The following is a 24,373-nucleotide window of genomic DNA, read 5'->3' on the forward strand; positions in this document are numbered from 1 at the left end:
ACTTCTGAGCCTCCAGGCACGACTTTACTTCTTTGTTGCTGATAAGCACTACTTTGCTGATTGACCTGTTGTGTACTATTTCTGTTCAACAACATGCGTGCAGCTGTTGTTGCACTTTAAGGATATGTGGGCATTCAGTAGTTAAATTATTGCTCTCCTGTAATTAACTGACTTGCCTATAATTTAATACAAACTTTGTATTTACTCCTATCCAATTCTAGAGAGGAGTTTTGCAAGAAATTTTCAGTAATTATTGGGTGTTATTTAACTTTTTACAGGATGTCCCAGGAAGAATTGCCAATATTCGAAGCAAAAATGTCTAGTAAACATGGGCTCTAAAATGCATACATTAAAGAGCTGTGAGAACTTCATCTTTGATACTGTGAAACAAGTTTCTTTTGTTGAGCAAGAGCCCTTACATACTAGACTTTCTTGCTTCAAATGAGCATCCCTGTAGTATCCCTGAATACTTGCTATTCTTCCTGGGATACTGTTCACTGAAAGTTGTCCAAAGTTTAGTATTTTATTTTGGTGTCAGTTGTTTATGAAATGCCTTTAAACTTTTTCACATTAATTAAAACCCATCAAGAATTCATATAGGAGAAATTATTATTGTCACTCATTACTTACTTCACAAAAAATTTTCTTAACTTAACCTTACAGATTTCGTTTTCTGAACTAACAAAGGCTTGGAGGCCATCTTCAATTTTTTTCATATTTATAGGTCAGTGACCACCCATAAGTTTTCCCCCTGCGGGTCGAGGGGTTAGAATAGGCCCGAAGTATTCCTGCCTGTCGTAATAGGCACTAAGAAGAGTGTCTCACCTCTCGGCCTTTATGTGATGGTCCCCTGTAGGGTATGACATCCATTTTTCAAAATTTTCCCGAAGAGCAAACCAATTGGGGAAGGGTGCCTTACATGATGCATTGTGTCCATCGTGCCTTGAGATCTTTAGCCCACTTTCTCGTCATGGCATTGCAGTCCTGCTCACCCCCATCTCTTTAGCAAGGACACCTTTCCGGGTTCATTTTCCTCCACCCACTACACAGTGTTTTTTTCTGTGCCGTCAATGACTATGGAATTCTTTACACCTCATATCTAGCACGGTAGCCCGTCTGTTGTGGTGGGGCCACTGTGTACCCTGTTGGTTGTAGCCCCCTGACTACACAGGGACTCCTCTGCTGATGCCTGCACTGTTGACTCCCCACATATGCCAAGGAGTAGATGCCTGGCACTAGAGGTGTGCCAATCAGTTTATCCTGGAGTAACCATTATCACAGTTCCAGTTATTATTTGATAAGCATTATTTTTAACGGAACTTTGCCACAGCACTGTTTAAGTAAAATGTTTACATCGTCCATTTTTAAGTATGAAGTAGTATGTAAACTGAATACTGTGGGTTAAATTCGAAGCTTAATTTCTTGTGCTGCTCAGTTAATAGAATAAGTGTACAGCCTTGTAAAGCAACAAAAAAATGTAGATAATGTGACATTCATTTACTCCTGCCCTGTACAAGATAGTCCTATTGGGGAAAGTGTGAGTACGCTAATCCAAGTTTTATGTGAGATTTGAAAAACTGCTAGATTTCTCCACATTTCTGGGACTACAACTCGATAACAAATTCAGTTGGGAAGGGAATACCACAGAATTGATGAAGCACCTAAACAAGTCTGTATTTGTAGTGAGAATGATGTCAGATGTAGGAGACATTAATATAAAAAACCTTACATACTTCCATTCTATTATTTCATATGCGATCATATTCTGGGGTAACTCCTCAAATGGAGCAAAAGTTTTTAGGATGTAAAAGTGTGTAATAAAAGTAGTTTGTGGTATAAATTCAAGAACATCATGTAGGAACCTGTTCGAGGAACTTTGTATTCTAACCACTGCTTCCTAGTATATATATTCCTTAATGAAATTTGTTGCAAGTATTTCCAACCAATAGCTCAATACACAATATCAATACTAGAAACAGGAACAGCAGTCTATATAAAGACCTAAACTCACTTACCTTGGTCCAATATTCAGGAACATACATTTTCAATAAACTGCCAGCAAGTCAGCAACCATTAAAAACTTAGTGTGTTTGAAAGACTTTTTGATACGGAAGTGTCCGATTCCATGCTTCTGCTTTGACCCGTGACGTCATCAAAAGGGAGGAAATGGCTATATTAAGTGTGTCTATGACGTCACTGCAGACACACGGCAACAAACACGAAGATACATATAAATAAGACAATGACATCTCCCTCCAAAAATTCAATCAAACTAATGGGACAACTGCGGGAAGTTGGTGGTTTTAGGGTGAGGGCAAGCTAGTAAAAAAAACACACCATGATCCTAAAACCTAAAATGACGAACAAAAAGGAAAAAAATTACAGCATTCCGCTACATCAAGAAAAATGAGTGGGAATCGGACACTTCCCTTGAACAATATAGGTCAACCATAGGTTACGATACCAGAACACAAATACCCATAACTAAAACCTACAAAAATTGGGATCAGACACTTCCCTTGGCCTATATTGGTCAATCACAGATGACAATACCAACACATCAACACATACAACTATGAAAATGTGAATCGGTCATTTCTGGTGACATATATAGGTCCACCACAACTATTGATGCCAAAAAACCAATACCTACAACTGTGAAAATTAAATCACAATCTCAAAAATCCACAAATCAAACATCCCTACATAAATTAAAACACATTCAATACTCCATAAATATACAAAACATCACAACTAGAAAGAAAAAAAAGTTACTTACCACCAGCAAATTCCGGCACTGCAAACTAGATCGGGCAGCCCAACTCCCTTTCCCCCACATACACACACACACATTAAATGTCTTACCACACTACAAATAATAAACCATTAACACCTAACGAAAACACCAAATAAGTGAACAAAAAAACTTGATAATTCATAGAAAAAACTTCCAAATCTTATGTTTGGAATTACAATCATTGCCACCAACTACTACACACATCCAACACCAAGGGTCAAATAAACCCATTACACACACACACACACACACACACACACACACACACACACACACACACACACCAACTAATAAACACCGTGCTGTAATGACATTCACACACTACATCACCTTTATGTCAAAGCAGACGGGTGGAATCGGACGCTTCCATTGACCCCTCCTCCTACTCTGTAGATGAATATCTTAACAGAGAATGTTAGACCAGCTTAAGTAAAAATTCTGCTGTATTTCAATTTGGACAGCACTTGGTCACAGCAATCAAGATCAGGTATTCTGTGTATGATAAATTTATTAAAAGTGCATAACTGTGTTTTATTCTGACAGTGTATCATTACTTAGTGTATCAATTCTGTGAGTATTAGCAGTTACTGTAATATATTCACATATTTTGACAATCTCCTGACAAATGATGATAATAATTACAATATTCAAATGTATTATGTTATACTTTCTGACATGTTATTTGTCATTCGCAATTTCCGAAGCAGTATGAAAATATTTGTTCGCTCCAGTAACTATCCTCTCTGGAAATATCACCATGATCTACAACTGGAGTCCCCCGAGTCAGAAACACAGACACACACTTACTCCATTACAAACTTCCAGGTTACCTGTAGTGGTAGCTTGATAACTGTCAGAGAACGAGAACTGTGAGCCAATAACGATACTTGCCAGAGAAAAATACAGATCTCTGACAGTTATTGCCATAGTCACTCGAATTCCTTTTGGTGACTCTCTTTATATTACCCGTCCAAGCTAAACTGACACATAAGGCGGTGGCTCACGGGAACGACTGTACTTGTTAATGCCTGTACTGCAGTTCCTATCAGACACTGCTCTGACATTAACTTTATTTAATTGTGTGTGCTAAAAGTGACGAAGACACATGAAATAGTACACAGTTCTTATCAACAGATGGCATGCAGTCCCACAGTTATTCTCATGACCTATAGAACGCCTTCCAAATGGTCAGTCCATCTCCTTCGTAGCCAGATCTCCGATGAGTTGACACAAGAGCGTAGTAAGATATTCGGTCAACAGATCGCGCGAGGCACTGTTGCAGTTATTGAAATAACTGCCAGTATCAGATGAGCGGTTATCACAGTAACAGTTGCTTGTCAGTAACCGGTTATTTCTATCAGTTAAGTTACTTTTTGCCAACGCTGCCTGTCACCCTGGGGTATCGGGATGCCCGGCAATGGCCATCCTGCCAGGTGACCTTTGCTGCGGCTGTGAGGCACCTGTGGGGATGGTCCCCGGTTGGAATGTGTGGCATCAGGGCTGATAATGCGCGATAAAGGTACCACGCCATCACTTGCAGGTGATCAAATGCCAGCAGTCTCCAAGCATTACAAGTCTCAGTACACTGCAAAGAATTATGATCCTAAATTGTTCCCCTCCCTGACCACACTTTGAGAGGAACGCCACGCTAAGGATTGCATCGAACCTTATTGGCCTCAGTACCTCTTATGTACGAGAGCTGATGGGGACCCGTTTGTCTCGACAAAGCCTCAGTTTTTTTGTAGAGCATTTAGAGGACAAGTTAGGAGAGGTGGAATGTTGTTGTTGTTGTTGTTGTTGTGGTCTTCAGTCCTGAGACTGGTTCGATGCAGCTCTCCATGCTAATCTATCCTGTGCAAGCTCCTTCATCTCCCAGTACCTACTGCAGCCTACATCCTTCTGAATCTGCTTAGTGTATTCATCTCTTGGTCTGCCTCTACGATTTTTACCCTCCACACTTCCCCCCAACACTAAATTGGTGATCCCTTGATGCCTCAGAACATGTCCTACCAACCGATCCATCCTTCTAGTCAAGTTGTGCCACAAACTTCTCTTCTCCCTAATCCTATTCAATACCTCCTCATTACTTACGTGATCTACGTACCTAATCTTCAACATTTTTCTGTAGCACCACATTTCGAAAGCTTCTATTCTCTTCTCGTCCAAACTATTTATTGTCCATGTATCACTTCCATACATGGCTACACTCCATACAAATACTTTCAGAAATGACTTCCTGACACTTTTAACAAATTTCTCTTCTTCAGAAACCCTTTCCTTGCCATTGCCAGTCTACATTTTATATCCTCTCTACTTCGACCATCATCCGTTATTTTGCTCCCCAAATAGCAAAACTCCTTTACTACTTTAAGTGTCTCGTTCCTAATCTAATTCCCTCAGCATCACCCGACTTAAATCGACCACATTCCATTATTTTCGTTTTACTTTTGTTGATGTTCATCTTATATCCTCCTTTCAAGACACTGTCCATTCCATTCGTCTGCTCTTCCAAGTCCTTTGCTGTCTCTGACAGAATTACAATGTCATCAGCGAACCTCGAAGTTTTTATTTCTTCTCCATGGATCTTAATATGTGCTCCAAATTTTTGTTGTGTTTCCTTTGCTGTTTGCTTAATATACAGATTGAATAACGTTGGAGAGAGGCTACAACCCTGTCTCACTCCCTTCCCAAGGTTTGCCTTTCCTTAATCTTTCTTCTAAGATACTTCGTAAGGTCAGTATTGCCTCACGTGTTCCAGTATTTCTACGGAATCCAAACTGATCTTCCCCGAGGTCAGCTTCTATCAGTTTTTCCATTCGTCTGTAAAGAATTTGCGTTTGTATTTTGCAGCTGTGGCTTATTAAACTGATAGTTCAGTCATTCTCACATCTGTCAACACCTGCTTTCTTTGGGATCGGAATAATTATAGTCTTCTTGAAGTCTGAGGGTATTTCGCCTATCTCGTACATCTTGCTCACCAGGTGGTAGAGTTTTGTCAGGACTGGCTCTCCCAAGACCATCAATAGTTCTAATGGAATGTTGTCTACTCCCAGGGCCTTGTATCGACTCAGGTCTTTCAGTGCTCTGTCAAACTCTTCACGTAGTATCGTATCTCCCATTTCATCTTCATCTACATCCTCTTCCATTTCCATAATATTGTCCTCAAGTACATCACCCTTGTATAGACCCTCTATATACTCCTTCCACCTTTCTGCTTTCCCTTCTTTGCTTAGAACTGGGTTTCCATCTGAGCTCTTGATATTCATACAAGTGGCTCTCTTTTCTCCAATGGTCTCTTTAATTTTCCTGTAGGCTGTGTCTATCTTATTCCTAGTGATGTAAGCCTCTACATCCTTACATTTGTCCTCTAGCCATGCCTGCTTAGCCATTTTTCACTTCCTGTCGAACTCATTTTTGAGACGTTTGTATTCCTTTTTGCCTGCTTCATTTACTGCATTTCTATATTTTCTCCTTTCATCAATTTAAAACAATATTTCTTCTGTTACCCAAGGATTTCTACTAGCCGTCGTCTTTTTACTTACTAAATCCTCTGCTGCCTTCACTATTTCATCCCTCATAGCTGCCCATTCGTCTTCTACTGTACTTCTTTCCCCCATTCCTGTCAGTTGTTTCTTATGCTGTCCCTGAAACTCTGTACAACCACTGGTTCTTTTAGTTTATCCAGGTCCCATCTCCTTAAATTCCCACCTTTTTGCAGTTTCTTCAGTTTTAATCTACAGTTCATAACCATGGTCAGAGTCCACATCTGCCCCTGGAAATGTCCTACAATTTAAAACCTGGTTTCTAAATCTCTGTCTTACCATTATATAATCTATCTGATACCTTTTAGTATCTCCAGGATTCTTCCATGTATACAACCTTCTTTATGATTCTTGAACCAAGTGTTAGCTATGATTAAGTTATGCTCTGTGCAAAATTCTACCAGACAGCTTCCTATTTCATTTCTTAGCCCCAACCCATATTCACCTACTATGTTTCCTTCTCTCCCTTTTCCTACTGTCGAATTCCAGTCACCCATGACTATTAAATTTTCATCTCCCTTCACTACCTGAATAATTTCTTTTATCTCATCTATTTTACCTCCGGAATATTTTACACAAGAGGACGCCATCATCATTTAACCATACAGTAAAGCTGCATGCCCTCGGGAAAAATTACGGCTGTAGTTCCCCCTTGCTTTCAGCCGTTCGCAGTACCACAACAGCAAGGCCGTTTTGGTTAGTGTTACAAGGTCAGATCAGTCAATCATCCAGACTGTTGCCCCTGCAACTACTGAAAAGGCTGCTGCCCCTCTTTAGGAGGTGGAAGGCCTGTCCAAAATGTGGTCAGGGTCAGTCTTGATAAAAACGGCTTCCTCTGCCCAGTCAAGGGCATTACTAGCTTGTGACAATCTGTGGGATGGTTTCATTACCATAACTCCTCATAAGAGCTTAAATATGGTCCAGGGTATTATATTCCACAGGGACCTTCTTTTGCAGTTTGACGACGAGCTGCGCATCAACTTAGAGCGACGAGGAGTTCATTTCGTTTGGTGCGTCCATCGGGGTCCGAGGGATAATCAGGTTGCCACTGGTGCCTTCATCTTGGCCTTCAAGGGTGACACATTACCCGAGAAGGTCAAGGTGATGGTCTACAACTGTGATGTCAAGCCATATATCACTCCCCCAATGCGGTGCTTTAAGTGGTGGAAGTTTGGACATATGTCTTCCCAGTGTTTTTCCAGCATCACATGTTGAGATTGTGGATGTCCATGTGCCCCGCCTCCCATCTGTGTCAACTGCTGAGAGCACCATTCCCCTTGCTCAACAGGCTGCAGGATTTTACAGCGAGAAAGGAAAATCATGGAATACAAAACTTTGGACCAACTGATCTACACTGAAGCCAAGAGGAAATTTGAGTGCCTACACCCTGTGACTATGACCTCCTCTTATGCCGCCGCTGCGAGAACAGTTGTAGCCCCATCAGTTCCACGAGATCCAGTTGGCTCTCAGAGCCAGAAGACTACACCTGCCCCCTTGATAGTGGGGGGCACTTCCCTCCCTGTTGCTCCTGCACCACCTACCTCGGAGGCACTGGCCCCCCAACCATCGGAGACACAAGTCCCCGCTTCTCAGCTGGTGACCCTGAATGGTTGTGGCAACAATGCTTACCAAAGTACGAAGATTGCTCAGAAAGTAATGCACTGCATTTTTTACTCAGGCAAAAACAATGCTACATTACATATGAATTATTTAAAGTGAGCGCACAAAGTTTCTGTCACCTCCGACAGATAGCGTAGCTGCAGGACAGTTTCAGAATACCCCCCAGGGGGTCCACAACTCTTTTGCAGATACGTGCGTAGCGAGTATGGAACCCCGAGCTAATGTGGCCCTCCTTCCTTTCTGGGCTGCATACCTTCCTTTTCCGCATCCTTCCCCATCCCCCATCTTGCCCCCCCCCCCCTCCCCTCTCCGTCACCTCTGCCTCTTTCCTTCCCTTTCTCTCCCTCTGGGAGTACGTTTTGTGCCTATGTCAGGAGACTGACACTCGAAAATGTAACACATTCTTCGCTTTCTGTGCTTGCGAGTCTTCGTCCTTCTCTTTTCCTCACATCTTCTCTTTACCCTTTCTCCTCTGCGGCGTTTTAGACCTCTCTTCTTTCCTTTCCCCTTATTTGTATTTCCCTTTCTCTTTTTTCCTCCCTGTGCATGTCTGAAGGCCGACCCACGCATTTCCATGCGTAGCCGGTGACGGAGTAACGCGTAATTCCTCGCCCCGGGTAGACAGGTAGGACACATACGTATCCCCTGGTAACGGCCAGGCCCAGGGAGGGGTGATTACCCGAGCTGATACCTTCTGAAAGTGCCGATTGGTCCTTCCATCTGTTTCTCGGGCGGTGTGACCAGGGGTGTGAACAATCAGCTAAGGCGGGAGTGCCCTCAGAGACGGCCTCCACAAGGGAGGAGCGCTCCATCGAAGACGCCAGTAATCATGGGGGGTACTTCCGCAACGGTTTCCTCATCTTCTGCTACGTCCGCTCACAAGCATAAGTTCAATGAGTCTCAGCCACAGACAGTTCTTCCATCGTTGCCACAGTTCCTTGTCGTTTCTCGGTCTGACAAAGGTCAAGACTTCTCCACGGTCAACCGTTTCATTATTCAGAAAGGTGTCGACGCAATTGCAGGTCCTGTAAAGTCTTGTTCCAGATTACGAAATGGCACCTTGTTGTTAGAAACAGTCAGTGCCCTCCAGGCACAATAATTGCTGCGTACTTCACTGCTACACACCTTCCCTGTCCGGGTGAAAGCACACCGCACTTTAAATTCCTGACGTGGGGTCGTTTATACATGCTCCCTCGATGGATTGTCCGATGAGGAAATTCACCACTACGTGTCTGACCAGGGCGTAATGACCGTTCATAGAGTCATGAAAATGGTTGACATGAACATTGTTCCAACCCGTACTGTCTTCTTGACATTTGACAGTGTTCAACTCCCATCGAACATCAAAGTGGGCTATGAGATAATTTCCATTCGCCCTTACATCCCAAACCCTACGTGTTGCTGTCGGTGTCAGCGGTTCAGTCATACCAGCCAGTCCTGTTCCAATCCAGCCAAATGTGTTACTTGTGGCAGGGATGCCCATGAGGGTGCTTGTCCACCTCCATCCCCTCGTTGCCTCAACTGTATGGGTGACCACGCTGCTTCCTCTCGAGATTGCCCCGTTTTTAAAGACGAAAACTCAAGATTGCCCCGTTTTTAAAGACGAAAAGCTCATTAAGGAAATCAGAGTGAAGGAAAAGGTGTCGACCTTTGCTGCTCGAAAATTATTTGCCAGTCAAAAGTCCACTGTGCCTCAGACAGGTAAATACAGCACTGTCCTTGCCTCTCCTCGGTCAACAAAGGAGGTGGCCACGCAGACTTGTGATCTCACCTTTAGTGCCACAGTCGTCAGATCGGCTAGTGCAAAGATCGCCCGTTCAACCTCCCCACTTTTGCCTGCTCACTCTATGGCTCACCCTTCATCGGGTTCTGCTAAATCTCGAGCCCAAAAGTCAGACACCCGGACTTCCAAAAAAGAGCCTACACGTGAAGATTATTTACGTACCCCAAATTCACAACCATCAGTTCCTCCTTCATCTAAACATCCTGTTTCCGAGAAGGCTAATAAGAAACCCAGTTCCTCTCCTTTTCCGCCACGGCGTATCTCATCTACAGCAGCACCTGGCGGTGGCTGCCCTCGGCCGTCTTCTGTGTCGCCGATCGATCGCTGGTGGCAGGAGCTGCTGCTGAACAACCTATGGATCAGGATCTTCTGCCTTCGGCTGACTGCTGTTCCATGCTGTCAGTCCCAAGCTCTGAGCTGTCGTTGAGTTGAGGGCAACCTTGGTCACATTCTTCCATTTTTTGTCCACCCTATGTCCATTATCCATTGGAATATACACGGCATTCGAGCCAATCGGGATGAACTGTCAATCCTCTTACGATCCTACTCACCGGTCATCTTCTGTCTTCAGGAAACAAAGCTGTGTCCCCACGAACGCTTTGTTTTCCCCCATTTTTAGTCAATCGGATTTGATCTCCCCTCTGTTGAAGGCACTCCAGCACATGGAGGACACATGATTCTTCTCCATGATATTCTCCATTATCACCCAATCCCTTTAAACACTTCCTTCTAAGCTGTCGCTGTCTGTCTTTCCCTTTCTGGATACACCTTCTCTCTTTGTACTGTATACATTCCATCGTCCACACCAATGGCATGGGCTGATCTCCTTCATCTTCTTGGTCAGCTTCCACCCCCCTATTTGCTGGTTGGGGACTTCAATGCCCACCACCCGCTTTGGGGATCTCCACCTCCTTGTCCGCGTGGCTCACTATTGATAGACCAAGCGGATCTTGTTTGCCTCAACACTGGGGACCCTACAATTTGTCTGCCTCCACGACAAATTTCTCTCATTTGGGCCTTTCAGTCGGTACTGTTCCGCTAGCTCGGCACTTCGAATGGTTCGCCCTTCCTGATACACACTCGAGTGACCACTTTCCATGTGTCCTTCAATTGCAACCACACCTGCCATATATGCACCTGTGACACTGAAAGTTTGCCCAAGCCGATTGGACACTTTTTTCATCTATAGCGACATTCGATAATGTCACTTTCCTAGCGTCGACCATGAGGTCACTCGTATTGCAGACGTTATTCTTTCAGCTGCGGAATGTTCAATACCTCGCACCTCCGAATTGCCCCGACGCCCCCCAGTTCCATGGTGGAACGAGGCATGCCGTGATGCAATACGTGAGCAGCGGCGTGCTCTTCGCGTTTGCAGACACCTACATTGGCCAACTGTATCCGCTATAAGCAGTTCCATGCACGATGCCATCACGTCATCTGCGATAGCAAGAAAGCAAGCTGGGACTTCTTTACTAGCTCATTTAACGCCTTCACTCCCTCATCGGAAGTTTGGAGTTGGATTCGACGGTTATCTGGCGCGCCTAGTTTGTCCCCGGTCTCGGGGCTCACTGTTGCGCATGATACGTTAGTGGACCCCGTCGCAATTTCTAAATCATTGGGTCAACACTTTGCTGAGATTTCGAGCTCTTCAAATTGCCTGCCAGCGTTTCTCCTGAAGAAACGCGCTGCGGAAATGAAACCTCTTGCCTTCTCCTCTCAAAATCGCGAAAGCTACAACACTGTTTTCTCCATGCGGGAACTCCAACATGCACTCTCTTCTTCTCGCTATTCCGCCCCGGGTCCGGATGGTATCCACGTCCAAATGTTGCTGCATTTACCATACCATAGTCTGTGTTACCTCTTTTGCCTTTATAATCGAATTTGGACAGACAGTACTTTTCCCAGACGACGGCAGGAAGCTATCGTCGTTCCTGTTCCGAAACCTGGAAAGAACAAAAATCTCACCTCTAGCTATCGCCCCATTTCTCTCGTGAGTAGTGTATGTAAGATTTTGGAGAGTATGGTGAATTGCCGTGTAGCTTGATGGCTGGAATCCCGCAGTCTTTTTAACACCTGCCCAATGCGGTTTCCAAAAGCATCATTCTGCAGTTGACCATCTTGTTGCCCTCTCCACTTATGGAAACGCCAAAGGGTAGCAATATTTTTTGATCTGGAGAGAGCATATGATACCTGTTGGAGGACAGGCATCTTCCGCACACTGTTCTCTTGGGGCTTTCGAGGTCGGCTGCCCCTTTTTCTTCGTGAATTTATGGCAGAGCGCACATTTAGAGTGCGGGTGAACACTACTCTCTCCCGTACTTTCTCCCAAGAAAACAGGGTACCCCAGGGCTCGGTGCTAAGTGTTGACTTGTTTGCCATTGCCATAACTCCCATTATGGATTGTCTCCTTCCTGATGTCTCTGGCTCCCTCTTTGTGAACGATTTTGCGATCTACTACAGCTCTCAACAGACCAGCCTTCTTGAATGACGTCTTCAAGGATGTCTCGATCGCCTCCACTCTTAGAGCATCGAAACCGGCTCCCGCTTTTCTCCCAGTAAGACCGTTTGTGTTAATTTTTGGCATTGTACGGCGTTTCTTCCACCTTCCTTACATCTAGGACCTGTTAACCTTCCATTTTCGGATGTCGCTAAATTCTTGGGTCTTATGTTTGACAGAAAACAGTGCTGGTCCTCCCACGTTTCCTATCTTTTGGCTGGCTGTCTCCGATCCCTCAACACCCTCCGTGTCCTGAATGGTACCTCCTGAGGAGCGGACCGAGTGGTCCTCCTCCGCCTCTATCACGCCTTAGTGCGATCGAAATTGAACTATGGAAATGTAGTTTACTCCTATGCTCGGCCGTCTATTCTTTGTCGTCTCGACTCTATCCACCACTGTGGATTATGTTTAGTGTCTGGAGCTTTTTACACCAGCCCTGTGGAAAGCCTTTATGCTGAGACTGCTGAACCTCCGCTATCTAATCGGTGAGCTGTCCTTCCGAGTCGTTATGCTAGCCATCTGTCTTCCATACCTGCAAATCCGGCTGATGACATTTTTTTCGACGCCTCCTTGGATTTAGGGTATGCAGGCCGCCCTTCCTCTCTAGTACCACCGGGAGTCCGCTTCCGTCAACTGCTCCATTCTCTTTCCTTCCGCTTTCCTAAAAAAAATTCTTGACAACTTGAGGTACAGCACCGTCTTGGCTCTGTCCCTGGACCTGCCTGCTCCGTGACCTTTGGCAGTTTCCCAAGGATGGTACCCCTTCACTTGTTTATCGTCAGGCATTTGCTGCTGTATGCGCACAAATGAAGGATGCCACATTTATTTACACTGATGGCTCAAAAACATCGTTCGGTGTTGGGAGTGCCTATATTGTTGGCGACACCCCAAATCGATTTCGGTTTATACTGCTGAGCTTTATGCTGTTCTCCAGGCTGTCCAATACATCCGTCGCCATCAGCGGATACAGTATGTTATCTGTTCAGATTCTATCAGCTTTCTCCTCAGTTTCCAAGCTCTCTACCCTATACACCCTCTGGTGCTCCGGATTCAGGACTGCCTGCACTTGCTCCACTTGGGGGGCATCTCTGTGGCGTTCCTCTGGCTCCCAGGACACGTTGGTATCTGTGAAAATGAGGCGGCCGATATAGCGGCCAAGGCAGCAGTCTTTCTTCTTCGGCCAGCTATTTGCATGATTCCTTTCGCTGATCTACGGAGTGTTTTATCTCATTGTATTGCTTTTTTGTGGCACGCACATTGGTCGACACTTCCCAGTAATAAATTGCAGGACGTGAAAGCTCTTCCCTGTGCTTGGACCTCTTCCTCCCGAATGCGTCGTCGGGAGGAGGTAATTTTAACTAGACTCCGGATAGGGCACTATCTTTTTAGCCATCGACATCTTTTAAGTGGCGATCCTCCCCCACTCTGTCTCCACTGCTCTCAGATGTGGACGGTAAGACACCTTTTACTTGAGTGCGCCTATTTTACTCCGTTACGCGCCCGTCTACAGCCGTCGCCTGATATATCTTCCATTTTAGCAGATGACACGCATTCAGCCGATCGTGTTCTCGAGTTTATTAGTGCCAGTGAGATGACGTCAGTCATTTGAAGCTCTTTTTGGGGACAACCAACCCCCCTCTATAGTGGTCCTTTTTTTTTTTTTTTTTTTTTTTTTTTTTTTTTTTTTTTTTTTTTTTTTTAAGCTTTCCTTCTGTTCTTAGTTTCTCCAATGTTTTGAGTTTCGTTCCCATTGCTTCTGGTTTCCAGTTTTTTTTTTTATTTTTATTTATAGCTTTCCCTAACTCACCGACTGGGCGCTAATGACCGTAGTAGTTTTGCGCCCAAAAACCATAACAAAAAAAAGTTTCAGAATAGTGTCTGTAGGTGATGTATGTTACATACAATGTGTTGTCATTTAATTTCCTACTGCAGAGAAAAACACGGCGAGGAATATTCACTAACACTTGTGGAAAGTCTCTGAGCATCTGTCGTTGACAGAAGTACAGTTAGGCGCTGGGCACGAAGAGCGAGGTCATCTGGTGGTGATTCGGCAGAGCTCCATGATTTGCAGTGGTTGGGGAGACCATCCACAGTTGTCACATCTGACACACCTGACCTAGCCCCCTCAGACTTCCACTTGTTTTGGCCATTAAATGGTGCCATTCATGGGAGACATTTTGAGGATGATGATGAGGTGATTCACACTGTGAAGCACTGACTCTGTCACCAGGACAAAGATAGGTACCGACAGGGCATAGACATCCTTGTTTTGTGCTGGAGGAAGGCATAGAATGGGATGGAGATTACGTGGAAAACTAGGGTGCATAGATAAAACAACATTCTTTTGTGTGTGTAATTCTCATTATGTTCAATAAAGAATTGTCGAAGGAAAAAATTGTGGCGCATTACTTTCTAGGCATCCCTCGTAGGTATATGTTCAGTAAACTAGATAAAAAATCAGTAATGTCATATCTCAGTGAGGAACTTGACACTTTTTAACACAGGTCAGAAGCATGCAGAAGAACTCTGGCTCAAGTTTAAAAGAATAGTTCACCACACACTGGATAAATCTAAGGGCTGTTCAATAAATAATGATCATAATTCTTTCTTACAACATACATTTACTCATAATTTTGATGATCCTTCTCAAAGTAGTCTCCCATGAATGTGATCCACTTTTCCCAGTATTTCTGTCAGTCTTCAAATACATGCTGGAAACCATTTGTGAGAAGTTCTTCAAAATTATCTCTGCAGCCTACACCATTGCTTCTGATGATTGATAATGCCTCCCACGAAGGCATTTTTTCATGTTGGGAGTAGAAAAAAGACACATGGGGTTAAATCCAGACTATAGGGAGGGTGAGGGATGTGCTTCACATTGATTTTGCAAGATATTCAGCAACAATATTGGCAATATGCATCTGCGCATTATCGTGGTGCAGTATCCAGCCTACTTCACAGAAATGTGGTCTTTTGCACCTGATATGGACTTGATATGTTTTCAAGCCATTCCTGTAGTATTGTCCAGTTACTAATGTGTGTGCAGGTACAACCTGCTGATAAACCATTCCATGAATATCAAAAAATGTTATGACCATAACTTTCCCAGTAGAAGTAACCACTTTTGCTTTTTGGGGGGTTGGTGATCAAGGAGATTTCTACACTGATCTTTGCTGTTTGCTCTCATGATCAAAATGATGTAGCAAAGTTTCATCAGCAGTGATTACATTTGAAACAAACTCCGCATCTTCCTCTAACATCAACTTTAACTGCATGCAGGCCTGCACGTGAATGTCCTTTTGTTCAAGAATCCGACAGTCTTGAAACCCATCGTGTACACACACATGTCATGTAATTTTTCTATAACTAACGTGTGGGAGGCACCCAGTGAAATGTTCAGTATTTCAGAAAGTGATCTTAAGATAATTCGTCGATCCTCTCTCACAATAACAGCAGCAGTGTTGACGTTTTCTTCCGCAAGAGCAGTAACTGGAGCACTGGGTCCACCTACCTTTGAAATTGATTGTCTCCCCTCTTTAAACATTTTAAACCACCTTCGAGCTGTGCTGTAAGGAAGAACAGTCTCTCCATAGGCCTCCTGTAACGTTGTATAGGCCTCAGCTGAAGATTTGTTGAGACAAAAGCTGAATTTCAAAGCCGCATATTGTTCCTCATGTGTTACCTCTATTGCAGCAGTAGGTGATACTGAACTTGTCTAACCTTGCCTGCCTCTCACAAGCGGGAACCAGGAGTCCCAACAATGAAACTACTACAGTGTGTTTGTTGCACATTAAACTAACAGAATATCAAAAGATTAAATTTTGGTGTGAGAAATTATGACCACAAAAAATTTATGGTCATTGTTTATTGAACAGCCCTGTTATATGCCCAGTAGAAAAGTACATTTTGGGAGGGAACCTCCATGTTACACATTCACTGTAAAGAAAATTCCAAAGAAACCATATTAATGCACAGTCGGTGTAAAACAAAGGGTAGGGCTGTATATGGAGAGATACTCAATGAAACACCTTTGGCTTGCTGAATGAAACATGTTTGGCTGTCAAGAGAGCAATGTGTGTTGCCTTCAGTGACTGGCATAGCAGAATATTATCAGGTGATCTTTTCACAACACCCAAAAAATTTTGGTCCTATGTAAAGGCCATTATTGACACTAGAGTTGTGTCCAGTCCCTAGCATATCAGATAGAAACTAAAATTGACTGCAGCAAACCAGAAGCTGAAACGCATAATTCCATTTTTAAATGTTCCTTTACAAAGAAAAACCCAGGACAATTAGTGCAATTTAATCCCTGTATCACTAAAAAAATGATTTAAATAAGTATTAGTGTCAGTGGTGTTGAAAGACATCTGAAATTGTTGAAATTGAATGAAGCTTCAGGCCCTGCTGGAATCCTTATCAGGTTCTATAGTGAGTTTGCAGCAGTGTTAACCCCCTCTTTTAACTATAATTTATCGCAGATCCCTCAAATAAAAAACTTTTCCCAGTTTTTGGAAGAAGGCATAGCTCACACTTGGGTACAAGAAGGGTAGCAGAAGTGATCCATAATAATACCATTCAATATCCTTGACATCAGTTTGTTATAGAATCTTAGAACATATTCTAAGCTTAAACATAATGAGGTGTCTTGAACGGCAGACAACCTCAATACCAACCAGCATAGATTTCGAAAACATCAATTATGTGAAATCTGACTCACTCTTTTCTCACATGGCATACTAGAAGCTTTGGGCCAAGGCAACCAGAGCAGTATTTCATAATTTCTGAAAAGCATTTAACTCAGTGCTGCACTTACACTTATTGTCAAAAGTACAATCATAGGGGGTATCAAATGAAATTTGTGACCAGTTTGAGGACTTTTTGGTAGGGAGTACACAGCATGTTATCTTGGATGGAGAGTCATCATCGGACTGCCCCAGGGAAATGTGTTGGGACCCTTGCTGTTCGTGGCATATATCAATGACTTTCTAGACAATATTAATAGTAAAATCAGGCTTTTTGCAGATGACACAGTAACCTATAATGAAGTACAATCTGAGAAAAGTTGCATATGTTGCAAAATTTTAGAAAGCATTCTGTATTGGATCAAAGCAACGATCAATATAGAACGCTAAAAATCAAATACAAACAGTCTCAATCGTGTTCTTAGATGTTTATTCGTCGGCAACCGGTTTCGGCCCTTCACGTTTTTCACCGCCATTATGGCTGGTGGTGGTGGCAGTTGGAGTGATATTTGTAGATCATAATCATCATCAACATCTTTATGTCTATGAATCTCTCTCCATCTGTTGCCAACCAGCTGCCATAAGGCAGGGAAAAGCCTGAGGAAAGGCATCTAATTTTTAAAATTTTGCTCTTCAAAAAATGCAAAAAACATAGTATTGTATGACTATAATATCAATGAGTCACTGTTGGGATCAGCCAACTCATACAAATACCTGGCCCCCCCTGCGGGTTCGGGGGTACGAATAGGCCCGCGGTATTCCTGCCTGTCGTAAGAGGCGACTAAAAGGAGTCTTCAAAGTTTCGGCCTTATGTGATGGTCCCCACTTGGGTTTGACCTGCCATTTTCAAAATTTCCGTTGTTAGTGCGTGCCATTTGGGGAAGGACGCCTTACATGGTGTTCTTCTATTGGTCCATCGTGCACCTCCATCTTGCATGCTATCTATTGTCGTGTGGAGGGATTTACACCCCATGTCTTCTGGGTTGCCTCCTCGTCTTGTGCGCAATCCCCTTCTTAGCGCCCACGGCAACTGTGGACCCTTTCAACACCTAAAATCCAGCACGGTAGCCAGTCCGTTATGGTGGGGTCGTCATGTACCCTCTTGGTGGTAGCCCCCTGACCACGCAGGGATCGCACTACAGATGCCAGAGCTGTTTCCTCCCCATGCATGCCAAGGAGTATGTGCCCATCTTGTCTGGGGCACGGGGACTCCGGGCAATGGGATATTGGCCAGGTACCCGTTGCTTTGGCTGGGTGGCGCCCTTGGGGAGAGCCCTCGTTCGGAGTAGGTGGCATCTGGGCGGATGTGGCGCAATGAAGCGCAATAAATCTCACCAAGCTGGTGGTCGCACTGCCACCAGCGTCTCTAAGCGAGGCAAAATTGAATTCGATGCTGCACAATATGATCCTCAGTCGTTCCCCTCGTTGGCTGCGCCATGGGAGGGACGCAGATCTAGTGCCAAGCAGGAGCCTTATGTACCACAATACCTTGTCTGCAGCAGGACTGATGGTGACTCCTTTCTTTCGACAAAGCCTATGTTTTTTGTGGAACACCTGGAGGATAAGTTTGGGGAAGTGGCAGGTTTGTCTAAAATGAGGAATGGGTCCATCCTCCTCAAGACGTCCTCCCCAGCCCAGTCACGGGCGTTGCTCTTGTGTGATAAGCTGGGAGACGTCCCTGTTACCGTCACTCCCCACAGTAGCTTAAATATGGTCCAGGGGATTATTTACCATCGCGACCTCTTGTTACAGTCCGATGACGAGCTGAGAGCTCCGTCGTGTGCACAGAGGACCCAAGACCAACAGGGTGGCCACCGGTGCCTTTATCTTGGCCTTCGAGGGTGCTGTATTGCCTGAGAAGGTCAAGGTAATGGTTTACCGTTGTGACGTCAAACCATACGTCCCTCCCCCGATGCGGTGCTTCCAGTGCTGGAAGTTTGGGCATATGTCCTCCCGTTGCCCATCCAGCGCCACATGTCGAGATTGCGGACGCCCCTCTCATCCCGATTCTCCATGTGCGCCTCCGCCTGTCTGTGTCAACTGTGGGGAACACCACTCTCCATGCTCGCCGGACTGTCCCGTTCTTCATAAGGAGTGGAAGATTATGGAATTTAAGACGCTGGACCGGCTTACTTATCGCGAGGCAAAACTGAAATTTGAAAGGTTGCATCCTGTCCCTCTTCAAACTTCTTATGCTGCAGCTACGTTATCGTCGCCCTCGCGGGCGGCAGTTGTCGACTCCTCTGTGCCGCCTTCAGTTGGCCCTCGGGGCCGTCCATCTCTGTCTGCCCCCCTCGTGTCTGGGTGCAAGCCTTCCTCTGTTGCCCCCTTAGCAGTTGGGGGCAGACCCCCTTCTGTCACTCCCCCCGCACATGCTTCAGGAGTGACATCTGCTCCAAAACCAGGGGGCTCGATCCCTCCCCCTCCCCCTCCCCCTTCTCTGCCGGCGTCGTCTCTGCCGGCTCCTCTCTCGCGGAAGGGGTCCCTCGGGGCCCTCCCTTCTTCCGTTTCTTCTGCTACCCCGCCGGATGTCAGCCAGTGGCTGAAGGTTCATCCACCTGCTGGTCGTAGGGCTTCTGCGTCGTCGTCAGCCTCCGACGCTCCTTCAGAGAAACTCTCCCAGCCCTCTAAGCCAAAGGACAGACGCGAGAAGAAGGACCGGAACGTGTCCAAGAAGGACGCTCCGGCAGTTTCAGTACCGCCTGCTGTCAATAGCTCTGGCTCTGGGGATGCGGTGGAGATCCGCGCCTCTGCTGCGGATCTCGCCCTCACGGAACCCTCGGGGACCTCTCCTATGGACACAGCTGACTCTCGCTCAGTGGCGGCCGTTGACTCTGCGGCGCCGTCTGCCTCTTAGTCGCCTTCACGCCCTCCCAGTCCCTTCCTGCTTCCATTCTCCAGTGGAATTGCGGCGGTTATTTCCGCCACCTGCCTGAGCTCCGGATGCTTCTGAGTGTTTCCCCTGTTCTGTGCATTGCTCTTCAGGAAACTTGGTTTCCAGCAATGCGGACCCTTGCCCTTCGCGGTTATCGGGGATACTATAAGAACCGCGCTGACTGTCAACGAGCTTCAGGTGGAGTTTGCCTCTTTGTTCACCACTCTGTCTGTAGCTCACCAGTACCCCTTCTGACGCCTTTAGAGGCAGTCGCTGTCAGGATTGAGCTCTCGCCGGCTATTACTGTTTGCTCTGTTTACGTTCCTCCGTATGGGCAACTCCCCCGATATGTCTTGGCTGCGCTGCTGGCTCAACTCCCGCCGCCATTGCTGCTTTTGGGCGATTTCAATGCCCTCTATGGGGTGGGACTGTCTCCGATGACCGCGGTCGCGCTGTGGAGCATGTGTTGGCTCAGCTCGACCTTAGCCTCTTGAACACCGGTGCTCCCACGCATTTCAGCGTGGCCCATGGCTCGTTCTCGGCCATCGATCTCTCTCTTTGCAGCCCCGGACTTGTCCCATCCCTTCACTGGAGAGTGCATCTTGATCTGTGTGGTAGTGACCATTTTCCCATCTATTTGTCACTGCCCCAGTGTCATTCTTCTGGGCTTCTGCCCCGCTGGGCTCTCAACAGGGCTGACTGGCCGGCTTTTACTTCCGCTGCCACCATTGCTTCTCTCCCACAGGGTGACATTGACGAGGTGGTACGTGTCTTGACCTCGTCAATTATTTCTGCGGCCGAGACTGCCATCCCTCGCTCTTCTGGACTCCCTCGGAGGAAGTCTGTCCCCTGGTGGTCGCCGGAGATTGCTGAGGCTATTCGCGACCGTAGGCGGGCTCTCCAGCGTCATAAGCGGCACCCGTCTCTGGAGACCCTCATCGCCTTTAAGAAGCTCCGTGCCTTGGCCCGTCGTCTTATTGCACGGCGTAAGCAGGAATGCTGGGAGAGGTACATTTCATCCTTGGGCTCCCGTGTCTCCCCGTCGCTCGTGTGGTCCCGCATCCGGCGGATTTATGGATACCAGACCCCTATGGGTGTCCCTGGAATCTCCCTGGACGGCGCTGTCTGCACGGACGCTGCCACCATTGCTGACCACCTTGCCACGCACTTTGCTACGAGCTCTGCGACTGCAACTTACCCTCCTGCCTTTCGCTCTCTAAAGGAGCGCGCCGAGCGGACGCCGTTATCGTTCCACACACGTCGTTCTGAAAAATACAATGCTCCTTTCAGCGAGAGGGAATTCCTCGCTGCCCTCGCCAATTGCCCTGATACAGCGCCAGGACCGGACTGCATCCACGCGCAGATGCTGAAGCATTTCTCCAGGGACTGCCAGAGACACATCCTCACCATCTTTAACCGCATTTGGAGCGAGGGCGTGTTCCCGTCGCAATGGCGAGAGGGTGTTATCGTTCCCATCTTGAAGCCCGGAGCGGACCCTCTGGCGGTGGACGGCTATCGTCCCATTACACTAACCAACGTTTTGTGCAAATTGCTCGAACGTATGGTGGGGCGGCGTTTGTGTTGGGTCCTTGAGTCGCGCGGTCTCCTCGCTCCATCCCAGGGTGGCTTCCGTCAGGGCCGGTCTGCTGCGGACAATTTGGTGCTATCCGTACGGCCTTTTCCCACCGTCAGCATCTCGTTGCTGTATTTTTTGATCTGCGGAAGGCATATGACACAACATGGAGGCATCACATCCTTGCTACGTTGCGTGAGTGGGGTCTTTGTGGTCAGCTCCCAGCTTTTCTTCAAAACTTTTTATTGCGCCGCTCTTTCCGGGTGCAAGTCGGTGCCGCCTCTAGTTCATCTTATATACAGGAAAATGGGGTCCCGCAGGGCTCGGTGTTGAGCGTTTCCTTATTTCTAGTGGCCATTAATGGTCTGGCTGCAGCCGTGGGGTCGTCGGTGTCTCCTTCTTTGTATGCCGACGACTTCTGCATCTCATTTAGCTCAACGACTACGGGAGTCGCCGAACGCAGGCTGCAAGCAGCCATTCGCAAGGCGGCATCATGGGCTCTGACTCATGGATTTCAGTTCTCTGCGGCCAAGACTCGAGTTATGCACTTCTGCAGGCGTCGGACGGTCCACCCTCATCCGGAACTTTACCTCGACGGTCACCTACTTGAAGTGGTGGACACTAGCCGCTTCTTAGGACTCGTCTTTGATGCCCGGCTCACATGGGTTCCTCATATTACTCAGCTGAAGCAAAAGTGCTGGCAGCACCTCAACGCCCTCCGCTGCCTGAGCCATGCGTCTTGGGGTGCAGATCGCAGTACGCTGTTGCGATTGTACAGAGCCCTTGTGCAGTCCAGGCTTGATTATGGGAGCCTGGCCTATGGGTCTGCATTGCCCTCAGTGTTGACGTTGTTGGACCCCATACACCACTGTGGGGTTCGGCTTGCAACTGGCGCTTTCCGTACGAGCCCCGTGGATAGTCTGCTGGTGGAGGCCGGGGTTCCCCCGCTGCGGATTCGCCGCCACCGACTGCTCGCCGACTATGCTGTCCACGTGCATTGCTCACCGGGCCATCCCAATCATCGCCTGCTTTTTCCTGCCAGGGTTCTCCCTCTGCCCGACCGGCGACCTAGGTCTGGGCTTTCCATTGCTGTCCGCGTCCAGTCCCTGCTGTCTGAACTGGGGTCGTTCCCTCTTCTGCCGCCCTTCCGGGCCTGTGCACCCACGCCTCCCTGGTGTATGACCCGTCCGTCCGTCCGCCTGGACTTGGCATGGGAACCCAAGGACTCGGTTCCGCATGTGGCCCTCCGTCACCGTTTTCTTGCGCTCGTCGCCTCATTTTCAGGCTGTGAGCCTGTCTACACTGATGGTTCCCTGGTGGATGGTCGTCCTGCCTATGCTTTTGCTCACGCTGCCCATGTTGAACAGCGCTCCTTGCCGGCTGGCTGCAGTATTTTTACTGCAGAGCTGGTGGCCATATTGCGCGCTCTTGAGCATATGCGTTCCTGCTCAGGTACGTCCATCGTCATCTGCAGTGACTCCCTGAGCAGCCTCCAGGCTATCGACCGCTGCTATACCTCTTCTCCTCTGGTATCCTTTATTCAGGAGTCTGTTTTTGCCATTACCCGCTCTGGTCGTTCGGTGGTCTTTGTTTGGACGCCAGGTCACGTTGGCATCCCGGGGAATGAACGTGTCGACAGGCTGGCCAAAGGGGCGGTCGACGCCCCCACTTTGGCGATCGGCCTCCCGGCTCGTGATTTGCAGCTGGCGTTGCGCCGTAAGGTGCTTCAGATGTGGCGTGACGAGTGGCGTAGCCTAACTTCTCCGAATAAACTGCGGGCTGTTAAGGAGACGACCGATGTGTGGCAGTCCTCCCTGCGGGCTTCTCGCAGGGACTCTGTCATCCTGTGTCGGCTCCGCATCGGCCATACCTACCTGACGCACGGACATCTTTTGCGTCAGGAGGATCCCCCCCTGTGTCGGTGTGGGTCCCGGTTGACGGTCGCCCATATTTTGTTGGAGTGTCCCCGCCTGCGCACCCTCCGGCAGACTTTTAATCTCCCGGGCACGTTGCCTTTGGTTTTATGCGACGATGCCTCCATGGCTGACGACGTTTTTAAATTTTATCCGTGGTAGTCCTTTTTATGGTTCCATTTAGGGGGGACCTGTCCCTTTCCCTTTCTGTGTATCTTGTCCTCGAGTGTCTCATTGGTTGCAGATTTTAATGTGTGTATTCGGATGGTTGACTCTTTCCCAATTTTTGTTCCCATGGTCAGTCAACCAGTCTCCGACCCTCTTATTTTCTTCCGTTTCTTTCTGTCCAGTGTTCGTCTGTACTCTTCTTGTCTCTAGTGTTCGCTTCCACATTGGTGTTCTTTCAGTGACTGGGGGGAGGGGCGTCTCCTCCCCCCTTGGGGTTTTACCTGTTCCGTAAATTTTGTTTCGCCGGTTTTTTGGAATGGGGGACTGATGACCTTAGCTGTTTAGTCCCCCTTAAACATCCCAATAACAACAACAACAACAAATACCTGGGTCTAATACTTTGTGTGGATGTGAAACGGAATGATCATATAGGTTCAGTCTTGGGTAAAGCAGGTGGTAGACTGAAGTTTATTGGTAGAATACTGGGGAAGTGCAATCAGTCTACAAAAGAGATTGCTTTCAAACCACTTGTGCGGCCAGTTCTAGAATAGTGCATGCATGTGTGGAACCTAGACAAAACAAATAGGGAATATTGAACAGATACTGAGAAGGGCAGCACAAATAGTCACAGATTTGTATGATCCATGAGAGAGAGTCATAGAGATACTGAAGGAACTGAATTGAAAGACTCTTAAACAGAGACAAACTATCCTGAAAATGTCTATAAAAAAAATACAAAGTTTCCAGAACCCGCTTTAAATGGTTACTCTAGGAGCCTACTACAGCCCCTATGTATCACTCACATAGGGATTGTGAGTATAAGATTAGTACAATTACTGCATGCACAGAGAGGTACTCAG

General features: G+C 46.8%; 1 protein-coding gene across 3 annotated transcripts in view; it reads left to right on the forward strand.

Annotated features, from left to right (window-relative positions):
* LOC126292215 (zinc finger matrin-type protein CG9776-like) overlaps positions 1–24,373 on the forward strand; it is a 231,839-nt gene that overhangs the window by 4,187 nt on the left and 203,279 nt on the right. The window lies entirely within an intron of this gene.

This window comes from Schistocerca gregaria, chromosome 9 (assembly GCF_023897955.1).
Source record: "Schistocerca gregaria isolate iqSchGreg1 chromosome 9, iqSchGreg1.2, whole genome shotgun sequence".
NCBI lineage: Eukaryota > Metazoa > Arthropoda > Insecta > Orthoptera > Acrididae > Schistocerca > Schistocerca gregaria.